Genomic DNA, 19,928 nt, shown 5'->3' with positions numbered 1-19,928 from the left:
AGGCGCCAATGGATTTCGCTTAGATACCAAATTACCTCGTAGGATTATTTGAATGGGAGAGGGAAAGTGGAGTATTGGGTTTGTGACCCAAATTAGAAGGATTTTTTTTGGGAAAATTATTATTTCCTTATTTTCACGTGATTTTATTGGGAATATATTATTTCCTTATTTTGACGTGATTTTATTGAAAATATATTATTTTCTTATTCCACATTATTTTCATCTTTATGGCATGCCTTGTACCTATAAATATAGGCCTCCTCTTTCAAATTTGTTCAAGCCTTATTGCTATATTGTATTTCTCCATATTGTTGATTATTAAAATGTCGTGTTTCTGCGATTATCTCTCTTTGTCTATTTATTTACATTTAAATCTTGTTTTTTCTTGCGATTTTCATATTTTATATCTTGTCATTAAATCTAAGGAATAATTAGTTATATGATGATTGAATCATTATATTTATTTTAAATTGTGATCCGATAATTGTGACCGGTTCTTGATTATAATTCATTATTTCAAGTTTGTCTTGATTTAATTTTCTGTTTAGCTTCAATATTGTAATTTCAAGATCGAGTTATAATTTTCTTTTTTTTTTCTTTTAAATTTTCAACTTTAGTTAATTTGGAAATTCTTGTAAATTGATATGATATTTGGAGATCGGGCTAAGGAAGATGAAGTACTGGAGGGAAAAATAGATTCCAATCAGTCTACCCATGTGCATACTGTCTGCACACATAGATACAGATTGCATGCTTCGTGCAGATCTAGTTCGATCTTGAACAAATTCAATTAGATTTCAATTTAATTTTTTAGTCATCTTTGAGTAACTAATAATTATTAATTAACTTATGAATAATTTAAATATCTTTGAAATATTGTCATTCAAAATATCATGACATTTTGACATGTTTGTATGGATATAATACATCGGACATTGATTTTCTTACGATTAGTTCAATTCAAATTAAATTTTTCATGTTAAGCAAAATTCTAAATAATTAAACTTTAGGTTAATTAGATTGATGTGAACAATTAATTGCTATTTAACATTAAATTTATCATTTAAAATATACATTGGGAAATGGTGTTTATTTAAATATTCCTTGATCACACTTTTTAAAAGTGAACGCACTCTAATACCAAGCGAAAATTTTAAAAGCTAAAAAACTAAAATCTAATTTTAATTTACTATTATAACTCTGAACAAATGGTAGTACAACACGCCACAGTCAGTTTATATTAGTTTTGACTGTTACATACAATTTAGGGTTAATAATCCAAATGGTCACTGAACTTTGCAAAAAAAAAACAAAAAAAAAAAATTCACGGGGTTATGGAACTTTAAAAATCATCTATCTCTGTACACAATATATTATGATTTCTATTTATGTTTCTTTATTAATTACAATTTCCTTTTTCAGAGAAAATTTTATTGGGTGAAGGCCACAGCAAAAATGGAAAAAATAGATAAAAAATGTTGTTATATGGCTTGCAGCAATTGTTATCGGCGATCAAGCGCTGATTTTGGTGAAATATATGTTTGTATTTTTTGTAAAAGTTCCAATTCCAAAACTATTCCTTGGTAAAATATATTTTTTCACACCTTTCTATATATATATATATATATATAGTTTCTTACTACATAAATAAATAATTACTCTCTTTATCTCAGAGCAAGAGCATATATCCAATTATCAGATGTCACAGGATGCATAAATGCAATTGGTGAAGTTGCAGAAAAACTTATATTCACAAATGCACAAACTTTGATGGAAGAAACAAACTTTGTAATAATTTACAGTCTTCTCCAATCTCTTTTGATATATTTGATAGATTTCTTCATAACATTCATATTTTTTATACACAGGGTTCACAAGCAGATTTTCGAGATATAATTGGAAAAATGCAAAATATTGAAAGAGCATTCTATCTCAAAGCGACTCAAGCAGAACCTAATTCATCCAATTACAAATTTGACATCATCTCTGTCGAATGTTTAATTGTAGATGAAGAACAAGATTGTCAAAAAAATATTAATTCTGAAAAGAATTTGGACAATTTTAACATAGATGTAAGCAGATGCAGATGACAGTTGCTCCCTTCCAGCCAAAAAAGCTCTTTTCAAATCAGCTACTCACCAGTCAGAGTTAGAAAGTGCCGGCTCAAATTCATTTATATTGGACAAAATGAAAGAAAAAATAGAGTAAAAAATGGAATGACAAAATTCAGTAGTATTATCTTTAAAAAACAAGCCAAGTTCATTTTGCATAATATTGTATATATTTTTGGTCTACCTTATGGTTATTTTATAGCTTTCAATGAAATTACTTTCTCTTCAATTTCTCATTTTCAGCAACTTAAGACACTTATTTTTTTAAATACTCGGCATATTCCACGCTAATATTAACAAAATCTATACAAAACTCGTGCATCGCACGAGGCGGAGACTAGTTATACATACAAACACAAAAGGCGGCAACGTGAGATAGAAAAAGAGGCGTCGTTGGGCTGAAATTAAATTGTAGAATTAACAATAAAAGTGGCAGATTACGCGAAGACAGGCTCGCGGTTGAGAGATAAAATTCCAGAACTTTTTTGGTTCAAATAATTCATCAAGGATTGTGCCAAGGATTTGGAATTAATTATGTTCTGTCAATTATTGGTGATGTCGTTCCTCTTTTATTTGTTTAATGTCAATATCATGCTAGGCTAACTTTTATATTGCTAGATGTGATGAACCATTGTTATGAATTTTTAATTCGAATAATTTAATTGACGTTAATTAATTTAATTGTTTGGATATTTATTATGGTTTAGTTTCAATTAATTGGCCACTAGTTAAATTATTTGTAGATTTTATTATCATCGAGAGAGATAATAGGATCGTCAGCATATAGTAATAGACTTTGTGAAGTTCGATAGAGGATAAAGATATACTTTTATGCTTCACATGATTTTTAAAGATGTTCTGACTCGTTTAATGCACTTATCATGTTCACATCTTTCATCGAGAGATAGGAAGGTCACATGAGGGGAATATATTTTATAACTATCAAGAGAGGTTTTCAAGTAAAATAGGAACATTAACTAACAAGCATGATTTGAGATTGTCAATTTAAATTGTTGAACAAAAAATTGAGTAGCAAGGGGGATTCTATATTTTAGCAATATTTCTCGTGATTTTGATAAATATTTCAAAGTACTTGATAGATTTAACATTGTCTAGTTACCAATTGATTTTGCTATTCGATTAAGGGTAGTGTTAGCCTTTACTGGATCAAACACATAGTTCTCGAGGATTCGACACATTACACATTACTTTATTACTTGTTAACATCCCATCCACTTGTGGGTAATCAATCGACCACAACATTTTCTTGTAAGACATTAGGAGGAATCATGAATGTAGAATATTTTGTAACATTGAAAGTTATTTCCTCCATCACTTTTCTTTTTCATCAATTTTTCTTTCTTTTTCGATTTTTTTTTCAAAATATTGCACCAATAATGAAACTTATAAATTGAAATTGAATAATATGTTCCATTCCACCAGTCATAGTCCTACCAAAATTTTAGACACCCCCACATTTATTTCTTTCGCACTTCCATATATCAACATGAAGAATAACACTCAACTAGCTTTACGACTTGGGTAAGAATATTGTTTTTCCGATATAAGGCTTGTAAAGTGGGTTTACAAAAGAAAATAAAGCTCACAGGGGCTTAACAAAGGGAAAAATTAGTTGTAGGGTAGGCTATTTGGCTAAGGTGGCTAACTCATATAACAAAGATGGTCTTAACCATGTTAATGCATGCATGTATCAATATGGTCTTGAAGAAAATCAAAGCAAGTTTTAGAGAATCAAATCCATGGAAGAAAATCACTCATGAAAGAAAATAGTGAGACTGATATGGATGTGTCAGTCTAAAGGCTCAAAATCTCACTGACTTTTTATCGATAAAATTTAGTTACTACCATCATCCAAGAAAATAACTAAACTAATTAACTCTAAATTGCGAGATTATTCATTCAATCATGTTATGAGTTCGTCAAAGCCTAATTAAATCTAACAAATAGCACACACAACCAAAAATCATTTAAAACCACATATTTTTCCTCAATTTTCCCCGAAAAGATTTCTTGTCTTGTCAGAAGTAACGAAAGCATGACCCACATTAAAAATTTAAAAACAATCTAAATTCCCTCCCCCACACATAAAACTTATATTGTCTCCAATGTAAAGTGAAATGCAAAGAAGAGAACTAATTCAACCTAAAATATTAATCCAAAAATGAAAATAAAAGTAGAAAGGTAAAGGAACGAAATCCCCTTGGATTGCCTTCCAAGCAGCGTCTTTGTTTATTTTCTTTAGCTAGATTTATTGCTTCTTTCCTCAACCTGCATCAATTGGATTTCCAAGGCCCCATTTTCTCACCTCCTCTATTTCGAAACCTGCATAGAAAGTTCTCTTGTTAGAAGCTGGCAAAACAATATGCGAGCTTTTACCTAACTTTGGTAACTTTAGAGAAGTATTCAATGTTGCAATGGTTTCATGCAAGGCAGTATTCGAGGGTAACTCCTGATCCACCTCCTCAAGATGCTTATCAATGGCAACCTTCACTGCATCTTTTCCATCCAGTTCTAAAACTTCCTATCATAAATGATCAATCACATTAGTAGAATAAACAGGGTTAGTATTATCAGGATATTTCATGGCATCATAAATATGAAATTCAATAATTCTATACTCAAATTTCATAGTAAATGTGCCATTATGTACATTTAACTTAGTTTTAGATGTCATTAAGAATGGTCTTCCTAGTAAAATGGGGGTAGTTTGATCACCATTTCTTGTATCAAGCAATAGAAATCAATGGGAAAAACTAAATCATTAACTTTTACAAGAACATCCTTAACTAAACCCTTAGGATAGGCATTAGATTTATCAGCTAGTTGGATCACAACACCAATTTCACTCAAAGATCCCAGTTTCAAAGAAGCGTATATAGAATATGACAGGAAATTAATAGAAGCTCTCGAATCTATCATGGCCTTTTCAAAGTTAGTGTCGCCTATCATAAAAGGGATAGTAAACATACTTGGGTATGTACACTTCATGGGGAGTTTTCTTCAAATAATTGCAGAGACATCCTCCCCGACATTTACCTTCTAATATCCCTTGAGTCTTTGTTTCCTCTTACTCTTGCACAAATATTTCAAAAATTTAGCATAACGAGGTATTTGTTTAATAGCATTTACAAGTGGAATATTTACTTCGCATCTACCAAAAGTATCATAAAGCTCATGATCTCGTTCATCATTCCTAGATCCAGCTAAAGCTTGAGGGAAAGGGGGTACCGATTTATAATTAGAAAAAGGGTGGGAACTTATGCTTATGTACACCATCGTCCCTAGAAAAACTCTTTTCTACAGTGACATCTTCCTCCTTTTGTTGTTCTAATGATGGAGTGGCTGCCTTTACTGGATTTTCAACCTCATTACCACTCTTCAACAAGATTGTACTTACATTTTTCCATGGATTGACCATTGTTTAAGATGGTAATTTTCCCAAACTTTGTGCTTCCAGCCTGCCAATTGCAAATGCCATTTGACCCATCTAATTCTCCAAACTTTTAATACTTGCCCTTATCGCCTGCTGGAATTATTTCATCTTCTACTAGAATTGCAAAGTGTTAGTGGCGAGAGACTTAACAATATCTTCTAAAGGCACACTAGAATTCGAAGTTTGGTCCTATTGCTATCTAAGAGGGTATGGTTGCCTGTATTGCTGGAAGTTTAGGTGATTTTGAGGCATTGGTTGATTCACTTGTTGATTCTTGTAGCTAAAATTAGGATGATCCCTCCATACTGGATTGTAGGTGTTCGAGTAGGGATCATAATTCCTTTGTGGTTGTCCAGAAAAGCCTCCTACTACATTAATTTGTTCATTAGGATCTTCTTGAAGAGTGGGACATATGTCTGTTAGATGTCCTGCCATCGAGCAAATTCCACATGCCTTAGCCGTTTGTATATTATCTGCAGTCATTTGATGAACAAGAGAAGTTAGACTCGCAAGTTATTGTTCAAGAGATGAAACATTTACCTCATTTACATGTCTAGAGGGGCGTCGAGTCCAGTGCCAAATTGTTAAGAGTTGGCTGCCTGTTTACAATCAAGTTTCATGCGCTCTCGGGCGTTTTATCCACCAAAGCTCCTCCACTTGCAACATCAACCATACTCCTATCAATGGGTAAAAGTCATTCACAGAAATATTGAATGAGAAGCTGCTCGCTAATTTGATAGTGGGGACAGCTTGTATATAGTCGCTTGAAATGCTCCCAGTATTCATGTAAGGATTCCTTGCTATCCTGTATTACGCCATAAATTGCCTTTCAGATGTTTGCTACCCTTAAAGCCGGAAAATATTTTTCTAAGAGTATCCTCTTCATCTCTTCCCTTATTATGGCACTTCCATATGGTAGATAGTAGAGCTAGTCTTTAGCTAAATCTTTCAAAGAAAACGGAAAGGCTTTCAATTTGATTTGCTTTTCAGTTACTTCTGTAGGTTTCATGCTCATGCATACAACATAGAATTCCTTTAAATGCTCGTGAGGATCTTCACCTGCAAGACCATGAAAAGTGGGCAGAAGATGTATTAGTTCAGATTTTAAGTCTAAAGTGGTGGAAGCATCTAAATTAGGGAAAGTGATGCAAATGGATTGTTGTTTCATATAAGGGACTGCAAGCTCTTTCAAGGATTGATGTCCAACCATGATTTCATCTTCAAAATTCCCCCAAGAGTTACTCCTTAACTTGTGCAAAGTTTTTTATATTTCTGGATTGTATTGCAAATCACCTCGATTAGAGAATCGAGTTAAAGGCATAAACAATCGAGGAAGCTATCTATATAAAAATATGAAAAACAATGAAATTTTTGAATTAAAAAAAAAACTAATGAAACAAATAAAAAGTAAAAATAAAAATAAATTAAATAACTCCGTGGCAACGTCGCCAAAATTTGGTGAGTGTTGTCATAGACACTCCAAATTAAAACTTATACTTCTTAAAATTAATGTGGTAGTGGAAGTAAGGGTCGATCCCACGAAGAGTGTTGAGTTTATCTTTCATGCAATATTAACTAAAAGGGGGGTTTTGGATTTGAAGCAATTAATTCTTAAGAAAAACAATCAATATCAATGCAATTCAAAGAATTAAATAAAATTAATATAACTAACCTTATTCTAAGTCAACATCCACTGTTGAAAATTTATAACCAGACATTGATCTACAAATAATCACCAATTCATAATTTTAGCATTCATTATGGAAAATTCTGAATGCCTTTGTGTGACCGTCTTGGTGTTTAAATATGCGACCGTATAGTTCAACTGCTTTCCAGTCGGATAGCTCTCCACATTTTGATCATAACTTTCTCTCTCAATGTCCGATTGATGTGATCAAATTGCCTTTGGAAGATAACTCAATGATCTACAATTTTACTAGAGATAGGCTTCTTCAAATTCGGATGTTTGCTATGACAAAAATGTGTCTCAACTAGATACTAAAATTCTCAAGCATAGCTTTTTGGTCTGAAAGTTGATATGTGATAATACTTCGGCTATATTTCACTTCTTTGAATCTTCATTCCATCGCCCATCTCATCTATGGATTATTTGTAACTCGGTCCCTAAGTTTTAACTTTTCCATTTTGATCCATTGTCACTCTTGTCTTCCAAATTCCATATTTTCCATCCATTTACAACCTAAATAAAAAATATAAGGGTACTAAGTACATTTATACGTTAATTAATCACAAAAAATGTAAGTATTAATGGATGTAAAACGCAACATTTTATGTCTTATCAATAAGATCGATAATTTGTTCAATCAAGAACAAAGATTTTTTGAAGTAAATAGCATCTCAAGAAATCTTTCAATTAATCACATCAATAGTCTTGTTTACAATGAAAAATAATGACCCTATTTATACTAAACCTAGAAAACCTAGTTAAAATAGAATTAATGTCCTAAAAGTACAAAAAAGTTACCAAAAATTAGAGTTTTAAAAAAATAATAAAAGACTTCGCTAAAATTGAAAAATTTACTTCCAGAGTTATACCATGCGTTGCATAGTATATGTCAATACAGTCGCATAGAACAAGATTCAGGATTCACTTTTGGCTCAGTATAAGGGTATGCTGTCGCATGGCTTTATTTTTGAAACCTCTTTCTCCTTGTGTTGAATTTTTTGATGATTTTGGATTGTGCTCATGGCTGAAAATCAAACACTTGAGCTGAAAGTTATACCCATTTTTAATCCACACTGCTTGCTTTTTCCATATATCTTCCAAACCTTGAATCCAATGCACCAAACATGATTTCGCCTTCATGACCAACATGTAAGTTGTTATTTGGCTTGTTAACTTCAACATTTTGAATCCCATTTCTTAAACAAGTGTTTGCATGGCTTTTATCAACTCTGTTATGTCTTGATCTTACCATTAACTTCTTCTCAACACGATCCCGTCCTTTGGAAATTCGAGGCCTATCTGAGATCACATCATCCTCTCTCTTTCTCTCTTCGAAAGGATTCGACCTCGATTCCATACTCAAGATATGGCAAGAACATGGAATGATCCATCTCCTCTAGGGTGCAGTTTGGACCTTCTTCGAGTTCTTATCCGTCGTTTTCATATATACACCCAATCACCAATGCATGGATCAAAGAGTTGTAACGCCCCAAACTTTATTGACTTAAATTTTGGGATGTCACCGATATCATTTCATAGCACATACTTGAAGCGGAAATATTTAATTCAAAATTTAAAACTCTTAATTTATTGAATATTCAAATACTAAAATAATGTCACAAAGTTTAGAACATTCAATGGAAAAAAATACTCTAACAATTTTATTATTGAAGGTTTTCCTAAAAAGAAATAAATTTTATTTTACTTGGCAGCCCGTGCATCGCCCAGCCACCATCCTCGTCGACCGCATTAACCTGAAATGTTGAAATTGAAGGAGTGAGTAATTTATACTCAGTAGGATATGTGCGTCAAAACAATATAATAACATTTTGAATTCATAACACTCTATACCATCATTTAAGAAGACCCGAACGCGATCTCACATTTCATTTTATAGGGACACGCAGGTCAATTAGTATTTTATGAAATAAATCACATCAAAAAATTTACAATATTGAAAGGACGGAAAAACTTGTACATAATATCCTACCTCGTTAGCTCGAATGAATATGAAAGGCAATACCAAAATCAAGTTTCGGATTTTTATTTCTGCCTATTACTGTGTTCAAGTATATGTATTTTTTTTTGGGTGAGAACTCTTTGACATAATGGGGGTATTTATAGGGTCCATATCAAAATTTCAAAATTTAATATAATTGAAATGATGGTACCATTTAAATAAAGTCTACCATTTATGTTTACCTCAATTGAAAGTGATTTACAGTTGGTTATGTATGGGATAGACTCCCATAAAAGGTGGTAGTCAAATTTTCTCCTTTTTGCTATCTAACATAATATCGTGTTTTACTCAATTTCGAAATATGCATGGCATAGTCAAAAGAATAGTATAGAAATGAATAATGATATGCATGGCATTTAAAGTGTGAATGGGAAAGAAATGAATTTTTAATAGGCCAAAAATCTGCACATATGTATATTTCCCATCTCAATCCCAGTATTCCATACAATCAACATTTTTTTCTTTTCTATATAAAACAACACATGGCAGCCTACCCTTACCAAATCCTAAAAATCAAGGCAATTAAATCATTTAAAAAGGAACCTACCATCTAACCTATAATTTCAAAAATCAAAATGGGACACTCCAAAGTGTGACAGTATCTCTATTTCCATTTAAGATTTTAATTCAATGAAAATACTAGTTTTTAACAACTTTTTCAAGCTGTAATATCTTGGTGCTGAATACCCAAATAGATTTTCTCAAGCCTAAAATATATGATTAATTACGAACTATCCAAAAGGTATAATATTAATATACTTATCATTACTCTATCACTTTTTAATTTTTGACCCAAATAAAAAAAAAGAATTTAATACTTATATCATTTTAATCCTCATTTTTTTTTTCAAAATAAAAAAATGTAACAAATAAAACAAATACATTTTTATTCTAAAAATTTTCGGGGCGTTACAATCTCCCCTCCTTAAATTAATTTTGTCCTCGAAATTTTCCTACTTAGGAGAAATGTCATTGATCTCCTCATTTTTAGGCTTCTAAGAAAAATTTTCCTTCTTCTCAAAGTATTTTATGGTCGCTTAAGGTTTCCAACAAATCTATTCATGAGATGGCATAAAGGGAAATACTTTGTCTCTAAAAGTTATATGTTAGCTATAAATTTTGTCCATTTGTCTTGACTGTCCAAGTCATGGATTGGTATTAAGCGCATTATTTAATGGGGTAGTAACTTCTAGAACAAGTAGCTATAAAAGAACATAAGCAGGCAGTGCAAATATTGATAGGGTGCCTATCATGATGTCTTAATTATCAAGTTTCCTCCTGTTGGGTTGAGGCAAACACTCTGGCTGTTCCCTTTTTGCTTTGTTCGTTGTCCCGCTTTGGTCGGGGTTCATGGCAATTGGTACCAATATGACCATGCTTTCCACATCGACAGCACACATTCTTTCCATACCAACACTCTTCTTTATAGATCTTATTGTACTTAGGGCATGGAATAAGAACATTATTTGGCTTGCTTGACTCTAACCACATTTCAAAGCTAGTCCTCTTGTTTTGTCCATTTCCTTTACCCTCATTCGGTCCATTCCATTTTCTCTTTCCTGAAAACTCATTGATTTCTCGTATTGTCTGATCAATTTCTAATCGATTTTAAATTGTGTGAGTTCGTTGTAAAACCTGACTATAAGTGGTGAATTCATGAGATGCCATGATTCCTTCAATTTCTAGGCGATATCCGAGTTCGAACCTTCTAGCCTTCTTTTACTTTGTATCTACTAGATGTGTCGTGTACCTAGAACATTGTTCAAACTTCCTCTCATAGTCGATCAATTCCATCTTTCACTGCTTAAGTTGTAGAAATTCCGTCCCCTTACAATCCTTCAAGGTTTGTGGGAAATATTTTTCCATCACTTCCTTTTTGAAACGTTCCCAAGTAAGATTGCCACGTTGTGCCTCAGTCCTAGTGCGTGAAGCGGACTCCCACCAGTAGCCCGTTGCATCAACTAGCATGAACTTCGTACATAAAACCTTTTAGGCATCAGTGCAGCTGAGATGATTGAAATCCATTCCAACCCCCTATCTATTCCTCGGCTGCCAAAGGACCAACCATCCCATTATAGGTAGGAGGCTTATAACGATGAAACTGTTCCATAACTGAGCTCGTGGTGTTGGAGTTAGTCTGTGCAATCTAAGGGGGCGCTTCTATTTGCTGCCTACCAAGATCTTGGACAGCTCTCAACAAATTCTTAAACATAGCGGCTTGTGTTGGTTGACGTGCCATTTCCTTTAAATCAACCAAATAAATTGTCTTAGAAATAGTTAACAACATCTCAATATTTTCGAATGAAAAACTCAGTTTCATAAGATTTTGAATCCTAGAATACATGAGGGACGATTGAGAGAAATAAATCATAGACGATGAAGAAAAATCTACGGATTATTCCAAATATTGATTACATCCCCTTTTTTTTGGACGAGATTATTTATTAAAACTAAACTATCTCTAGGTTGCTATCTTTATCTTAGCTTGTCCAACCATTTTGAATCTTGTGAACCTTAGATGGAGGAGGTTATACATGACTCAGGCTCAGATTCCTGGTCAACCTCTAGGTCAGGGTCTAGTTCGAACCCTGGCTCATGCTCTAGTTTTAGCTCTGGTCCTAGTACGTACTCCGGCTCATTTTCTTGCTCCGACTCAGATTCATAATTCTGCTCCACTTTTGGTTCTTCCTCAGGGTCCTCTTTCGGTCAAGTTCAGGCTCGAGGGTAGAAATCTACCTATCTAGGAAAGTTTTATAGTACAGCTCAAACTCTATTCCATCTGGGTGTTCTGGAGGGTCACCCTCTAGTATTTCCTCCCTAACCACAATGCCCATGTCTCCCCACAGAGCTGGCAATGTATGGATACGGTTGTTAACAGCTTGGAGGGATATAATCTCATGTCCTACACCTCTTGCTACAGCCCACCTAGCGTAGACTTCCTCCACATGTTCAATAAGTGTGTGAGTCGGGTCTGCTTCATAATTTTCGTCGGCTTGAATGACTATCACCCTATGGTTTAGAACAGCCCTAGAAGCCGTTGTCTTCCTAGCAGTCTCTATAGTTCTAGTCATGATTGTCACATACACGCCAAACCCAATTATGTTTAATATTTTATTAGTGATAAATTCATGTGGAAAGTAGAACCGTGCTCTGATACCATGCTCTAACGCCCCCAAACTTTATTGACTTAAATTTTGGGATGTCATCGATATCATTTCATAACACATACTTGAAGCGAAAATATTTAATTCAAAATTTAAAACTCTTAATTTATTGAATACTCAAATACTAAAATAATGTCACAAAGTTTAGAACATTCAATGGAAATAAAAAAAAAAACACAAAATACTCTAACAATTTTATTGTTGAAGATTCTCCTAAAAAGAAATAAATTTTATTTTACTTGGCAGCCCGTGCACCACCTGGCCACCATCCATATTGACTGCACTGACCTGAAATGTTGAAATTGAAGGAATGAGTAATTTATACTCAGTAGGATACATGCATCCAAACAATAGAATAACTTTTTCAAAACATGAATTCATAGCATTCCATACCATCATTTCTTCAAGAGCAATCAGTGATCAATTGAATGCCCTATTACATTTGAGAAGATCCGAAGGAGATCTCACATTTCATTTCATTTCATTTTATAGGGACCCGCTGGTCAATTAACATTTCATGAAATAAATCAAATAAAAAATTACAATATTAAAAGGACGGAACAACTTGGACATAATATCCTACCTTGTTAGCTTGAATGAATATGAAAGGCAATACCAAAATCAAGTTTCGGAATTTTATTGCTACGTATTACTGTGTTGAAGTGCATGCATTTTTTTTTTTTGGTGAGATTTCTTTGGACGTAATAGAGGGTATTTATAGGGTCCATATCAAAATTTAGTATAATTGAAATGATGGTGCCATTTAAATAAAGTCTACCATTTACGTTTACTTCAATTGAAAGTGATTTATGGTTGGTTATGTATGGAATAGACTCCCATAAAAGGTGGTAGTCAAAATTGTCTCCTTTTTGCTATACAAGTGGCCGAATCAAAAGGATAGTATAGAAAGGATTAATTCTAGAGTCGTGCTAGGCGTACAGGCCCAGCACTTGCAGGGGTCTTACCGATCCCTCACATAGGTGGGGTCGATTTTTTTTTTCATTTTTTATAGCATCGGGGCCCGCGTCGAGGTGAGAGAAATGAGAGAGGGGGCCTCTTACAGGCTTGGTAGAGGAGCATTTTCCATAATTCTATGTATGGTATTTAAAGTGTGAATGGGAAAGAAATGAATTTTTAATAGGCCAAAAATCTGCACATGTAGTATTTTTCCCGTCTCAATCCCAGTATTCCATACAATCAACATTTATTTCTTTTTTATATAAAACAACACATGACAGACAACCCTTACAAAATCCCAAAAATCAAGGCAATTAAATCATTTAAAAAAGAACCTACCATCTAACCTATAATTTCAAAAATCAAAATTCGACACCACGTGTGGCAGTATCTCTATTTCCATTTAAGAATTTAATTCAATTAAAATACTAGTTTTTAACAACTTTTTCAAGCTGTAATATCTTGGTGCTGAATTACCCGAATCGATTTTTCTCGAGCCCAAAATATATGATTAATTCAGGCTATCCAATGGGTGTAATATTAATATACTTATCATTACTCTATCATTTCTTAATTTTTGATCCAAATAAAAAAAATGAGTTTAATACCTATATCATTTTAGTCCTCATTTTTTTTTCAAAATATAACAAATACATTTTTATTCTAAAAATTTTCGGGGTATTACAAGACTACACGTCTCCACGCTTCCTTTTGCAAGTTTGAGATTCTCCAAGAACAATCTCCTTTGGCGAATTATCGTGTTGCCTCTATGTCCTATCCTATCTAGGTACTTGTAGCAATGACATTGCACATGAATTTATGTTTCTTCTCAGAGCACCTTTGTCTTTCAACTTCTTGCATATGAACTCCTTCCATTGCCTTTGAAACTACTTTGTTTTCTTAGGAATCACAAAGTCAACCTCCGGTAATAAAGAGATATCCAAACTAAAGTGGGGTTGGTTAGTTTCATCCATAAGTTGATGCTTAATGCCCGGGTTGTATGGTATCCCAATAGGCTTGCTTTCATCGACCAAATCTTTGAAATCCTGCAAAAGAGAAATAGGCAAACTAGGAAGGGAACTGTTAGTTCTCACTAAAGCCCTCTCAATTTTACTCTCCTTTTCTTATAAGCTCACTTCTAACTTTTCTTTTCTATCTGAAGACGCTCTTTCATTCTCCTCTTGTGACACAACTTCTCATTTAGCCATATCAGCATTCTTATTTTCACTCTTTATTTCTTTCTCTCATGTGGCTTTACTCCTTTTTTCCTCAGAAATAGCCACCTCACTATTTTCTCTCCTGCTCTCTTGCTGTGGAAGATATATCTCACCATTTTCTCTCATTCTTCTCTCTTTTCTCACTTTTTTACTTTGAGTTGATCTTCATACACTTGTTGAGGTGTCAACGATGCAAGAGTAATAGGTATCCCATCCGTAGTAAAACTGTACCTATTTTTGAATCCATCATATTTCGCCTTCCTATATTACTGCCATGGCCTTCCCAACAAGATGTGCCAAGAATGCATAGGAACTACATCACAACACTGCATCGTGGTACCTCCCAAGTGAGAAACTTATTAACACTTGCCTACATATTCTAACCTCTCAACATTCATCTAACCACTGCAATTTATAAGGTTTAGAATGTTTTTTTGTAGTCAATCCTAATTTCTCGATAAACCTAGTGCTAACAAGGTTAATGCAACAACCTTTATCAATTAATAGACTTCAACTGAAGTGCAACTGAAGTGAGGGCCGCCCCACTATGGTCCAATTTTCTGGCAACCTACGACCACCAAGACCATCAATTTTGATACCATTGGAAAGCCCTTAATCTCCTTGTCAATTGCCACCTAACATCTTCCCATAACACTAACTATATTGGCCACCACCTTGATTGGAACCTACTACCGGTTGATTGCCTACTCCTAGATGAATCCAACCATGGCCCTAATTCTCTCCAATCAATAGGTCAACATTCTAAATTAAACCTAGAAAAACTACCAGTCGTGAACAGCGCGACACAGGGTCCGTATTTACGTATTCTAGCGTCGTCCACATAAACCATGATCTCGGATCACATGGGCTGAACTCCTCTGCAATTGGCATACGTCAATCAATCATGGGTCAAGCCCAGTTATGTCCAGGATTCGATAAATTTAGGGATGGATTTTGAGCCATATGCAAAAAATTTGGAGTTAAGGTATATGATGAATCCGTGCTGCTCTAAATGTTTAATTCAAAAAGAAAAACTTCAATTGATGATAGGAAAGCCATAGGTCATCATCCAATTGAGCCAATTGACACTCCAAATGTTGGATTCAATTTAACACTGGACGACACGCGCGATGACCATTTTCTGATCCAATTGATGCTTCCTCAGATGTTATTGCTCCAAACTCGACCAACATAACTATAATTGAGGGTTATATGAGCATGGGTAACTCTTCAATTGATAGAAATGAAGACCATCTAAACCCAATTTCATCCCTCAAGTTGTGGAAATTGAGCCCTCTCAAATCCAAATTCTATGGATTTGGCTGATGCCCATGACAAGGTACCCCCACCATTGGCTTCTACTACTTCCAATGCATCTTTGATGTCCTTGTCTTCGATCAGTAGCATGGTAAATCTCACTTGTAAGTAAATTTGTGCATCGCAAACTTTCTATGATCAAGGTACGGGAGAATTTTATGTGATTTGGTTTTACTGGTGATTATGAGATCGGACTAATTGATTATGTATACGTTATTATTCAAATGGCACATGCGGATGACTATACACGATTATTCCTCAAACCCATTTGGTATATTGATGGTTGTCCTATGCGGGTCTTTAAATGGACCCCCAATTTTAACCTACAACATGAGGTTCCTATTGCTCCTATTTAGGTATCATTTCCTTTGCTTCCTATTCATTTTTCAAGATAAGAGCGCGCTTTTTGGCAGAGCTAAGGTAATTGGGCTTCATCTTCGTATTGACAAAGTAACTTCTGACCTTCGAAGACCTAGTGGGGCACGAGTATGTATTGACGTAGATTTGGAATGTAAACTCCCTGATAGAGTATGGGTAGAGAGGGAGAAGAGATGAGGATACTGGTAACCTGTTGTATATGAGACGGTGCTAGACTTTTGCTTTCGTTGTAGGCATTTTGGACATTTGCATGATAGTTGCTCTAGGTGTTCACATCTTGTACCATCTACTGTGGACCCAGTTGTTGTTGATTCAACTTTTAGGCCTATTCCAGTTATGGCCAATGATAAGGATAAGGTGAAGGAAATTGTAATTGTGCCTCCCCAAAGATGGACACCGATTAAGCGAAATTAGAAAAGACATGACAGTACATCAGATGTGGTCTCTCATTCTACCCAGTGGAGTGTTCCTTATATTGTTACCAATGTCCCTAACACTGTAGTTACTACATCACAGATAGTGTCTACATATAGGGCTCCTCTTCATTTTACTAGTCCATCTGTATTTAGTACTACTGCCTCACAATATACTACTTCTCTACCATCAGATCATTTTATAGTTGCTCCCATCAAGGATGATACTCGGAGTCCTCCTAATGTTACATCAATTACTCATCCTGGTGTTCCGAGGTCGATCCCAATCAGTAGTTCTCCTATGACTATGGATTCTAGATACTTTGATTCTATTTTGGTAGATATGTTAGAGAGGCCACAGGGCTCTATTGGTTCAGACGTACCCATTATCTCTGTATACAGTCAGCAAAATAAGGAGGCTTCTTTATTTGTAGATCAAATGAATTCAGAGAGTTTATCTCAAATTCAAGTTCATCAGCAGGTTCCCTATCATAGATCTTCTTCTGATAACTTGGTAGATATGGCTCGTAGGATAGAAGATGATGACTTTATCCCCGTTGGTCAAAAAAGAAATCCAAGAGTAACTAACACTACACTTCCTAGGATGATGACTAGGAGTCGTTCACAAGATACCTCTTCACGTACATCCTAATGAGTGTCATTATTTGGCTAGTCAGGAGAGTCTTTAATATGATTGCACATGAGGGTGGGCGTACTGGTCATAATAGGTGAGACCAGTTCTTATTATATTTCCTCCTTTACTACTTTACATTTGTTCTTTAGCATTTACTTTCAATGTAGGGAAAGTAGTACTTCTTTATTTATTGTTTCGATTATTTCCACATGTAACCATGGTATTTTCCTCCACCACAAGTGAGGACATATTAATAAAATTTCAGAGGTTCCATTTTCTTTAATTAAAAAAACCTCTATCAATTAACAAACTACATTCCTTGTTTTTGACATGGCAGCTGGTTTGGAAGATCTTCTCCCGTGGCTGCTCTACATCATCCACTTTGATTGGTGTATTGAGAGCATGCCTCACTACTCATTTTTTCCACGACCGTGTACTCAACTCCATCACATTTTCTAGGCTTCTCACTAAACTCCCTTTCACGCCTATCTTTCTTATCAACACAACTCCAACAAGATCTATACCTCTTCTTTCAAGCCTAACCTATCTATCCCTTATTCTTCATATTTCAGCCTCAACTAACAAATCTTCTTCAATGTTGCTACCATATTCATAATCATCATAAATCCCTACCCTAGTCTCTTATCTATCCTGTCTTTTTGCATTGGGAGCTTCTGCACATCACCCCTATGTAAATTGACAAGTATTGTGTCGAACCTATCCAACTCGTCTCTCATATCCTGAAACAACCTATCATGCCGCCTTATCACCTCTTCGTCATGTTGATCTAATTTTACTTCCTGCTTGAAGTTGAACTTGCTCTATTAGACATCTAAAATAGTTTTCTGCCTCACTTGTATGCTCTCATGTGTTACTCAAATTTTTTTGGCTTTTACATTCTATTGATATCAATACTTTGCCTTTTTCCACTATTACTTCCATCCAATGCTTCAAAGAACAATTTTGAACTCAATCAGGAATTATTCTCGTGGAATTCAAATCTTGATGTGAGTGAGAAACATGACTCTAAAAGACTTAAAGATTTTTGGATGAAATTTTTGAATGGGATTATTTTATTTCAAGAAAGTGGTTCTTGAATTTTAGGTTGGACTAGACAGAAACAAATTTGACTCAGTAAAAATTACATGATGTTGGCAATTCCCAAAATAAATTAAACAATAATAACTTCTTCTTTTTTTGAATTTTGTTCTCTCTCTCTCTCTCTCTCTCTCTCTCTCTCTCTCTCTCTCTTTCTTTTTTTTTTTTTTTTTTTATTTTCGGATTCCTTGAAACTTTTTTTACTCTCTTATGATAGAAAATTCGACTACAGTACCAAGAAAATAAATGAAAGTTGATTTGGATGCTAAATTAACCCAAAAATAACTTTTGAAATTTTGACGGAACTTTTACCGATCAAAGACTCAAAAACAACAAAAAATGTGAAGAATGAGAAAAACAAAGAAAAAAGGAAAAACAAAAGACCCAAACAAAAATAAAACGATATAACATTTATTTTTGGAGCCCAATCTCTGATATCAACTGATGAGAACCCACGTAGCAACAGTGGTTACGAAACCCACAACTAGATTTAACCAAACCTAAGAAAGCCAATTAAACCAAGGTTGATAGCACGGATGATACAGAACCCACACAAGATTGATAGATAACTGAGGAAAGCTATTTATCCCCGATTTGTGGATTTAACCCAAGAATTAATGAACCAAGCAACCTCGCAAAATGTTGTTTGAAAGACCTCTTGATTACACAGCTCAAGAATTGCATCCGGTGTTTGTAAGCCACAAGATTCGCACCTTGATAAGTTCGATAATTTGTTAAAGGAAGAACAGTGGAATTTGAAAGCAATAATGCCTCATAATTTCAATAATAAAGTCAAATTTACATAATGGAAGATATTGAAAATAATTTATTCTAGCCCTAAAATACTAGTAGAAAATGGAAATTATCTATCAAGATTACAAAAGTATTGTCCAAGATGGAAATCTAGTAAAATATGGAAAGTTACGAAAAAGGAAAAAATTTGTCTGAGATTTGATCTATGCGACCGCATGGTTCAATGTTGTGTGGTCGCATAGACCACTTGAGAAGTTGCCTAGAATCCCCTACCTCATATTGTATGACGGCATGGTCCATTGTGTAATGCAATCGCATGGAAGTACTTTTCAGCCTCTTCTTCTGTTGCATGTATCGCGTTGATGTAATTGGTTTTGGTTCCCAACACTAGCATGGAACTTGTCCCATTTTGCACCACGATCAATACCTCATCAATTATTGATTGAACAAATAGTCCCATAACTTGATTTACCCTCTTTGTCATCGAACGTGTCATTGGTCCACCTTCAATAATCAACGGGTCTCATCGTGGTCTTGTTTTTGTTGGGCTTGGCCTTGGACTATATCATCCCCTCACTCTTTAAAAGGATTCATCCTCAAATCTGAACCTGTATCAAAGAGAGAGATCGGATACAATAAATGTCACCAAAACATTATACTCACTTGGGAGATCAAGCTTGTTTGCATTGTCATTGATCCTCTCAATGACTTGAAATAGTCCGTTT

The sequence above is a fragment of the Olea europaea genome, unplaced genomic scaffold, assembly GCF_002742605.1.
Source record: "Olea europaea var. sylvestris unplaced genomic scaffold, O_europaea_v1 scaffold1162, whole genome shotgun sequence".
NCBI classification, from domain to species: Eukaryota; Viridiplantae; Streptophyta; class Magnoliopsida; order Lamiales; family Oleaceae; genus Olea; species Olea europaea.
Note: the sequence above shows the minus strand (reverse complement) of the source record.